Below are 789 nucleotides of genomic sequence, written 5' to 3'. Positions count from 1 at the left end.
AAACCATTTAAAAAAGTATATATATTTTGTTGCTGTTATTTTTGGTTGATAAAGTAGTTAATTACCACTAAAAAATAAAAATAAAAAAGGGGTGTTTTACCTCTCCTGCATAATGCTTGATTCCAAACTGATGAACTGCAACACGAGGCTTAACATAGAACTGATTCCTCTAATAAGATGGAGAGAGATATCGATTAGTGATTATACAGCAGTTCCCATATTCAGGGTGATTTTATGCCCAATATTCATATCTGTGGTGGATCAAAAGTTTGTTTTGGCTCTTCCTTAAACATTTGGTTACATTCTTGCTTACAGCTCTTGTTCATGCAAACCTGCTGCCCTTCAGAAAAATGATGATGTCTGTGTATGACCTACAGCATGCTGGCTATGGAGTTTCTCCAGCAATGTGTCATCAGTGCCTTTAGGAAAATGACTCTCCTCATTCATGAGAGCGAGCAAACCCAACTTCTGCAGAGAAAACACACGCACAGACAGACTCAGATCTAGAACGTCGGAATGTAGACAGTGTTTCATTCCAAGTGGGTCTGTGTTTGTGTTTCTACCTTTTCTATGAGATCAAGGCACTCTCCATTGTCCATCCAGTTGACATCATCCCAGACCAGCCCTTCTCTATGAACACAAACAGAGAGAAATAAATGGCAGAGAATTAGATGTTTGTCATGTGCGTTGGTTGCATTTGAAGTGTGTTTTGGTGTTGGTGATGTGTTCATATTTGTAATGACTTACTTGTTGTACTCAAGTTGCTCTAGAGAGAAAATGTGCTTGTTG

The 789-nt window shown here is 38.5% G+C and overlaps 1 long non-coding RNA gene across 1 annotated transcript; it reads right to left on the bottom strand.

The window, feature by feature from the left end:
* Nucleotides 1-98: 98 nt before the first annotated feature.
* LOC107682455 (uncharacterized) lies at nt 99-789 on the bottom strand. The gene is made up of 4 exons (XR_001633493.1): nt 748-789; nt 564-630; nt 376-468; nt 99-169 (listed from the first exon to the last, which is right to left on the bottom strand). It is a non-coding gene; the product is annotated as an uncharacterized LOC107682455 (long non-coding RNA).

The sequence above is a fragment of the Sinocyclocheilus anshuiensis genome, unplaced genomic scaffold (assembly GCF_001515605.1).
Source record: "Sinocyclocheilus anshuiensis isolate Anshui unplaced genomic scaffold, SAMN03320099.WGS_v1.1 C32229055, whole genome shotgun sequence".
Lineage (NCBI taxonomy): Eukaryota > Metazoa > Chordata > Actinopteri > Cypriniformes > Cyprinidae > Sinocyclocheilus > Sinocyclocheilus anshuiensis.
Note: the sequence above shows the minus strand (reverse complement) of the source record. Positions and strands in the feature narration are given on the sequence as shown.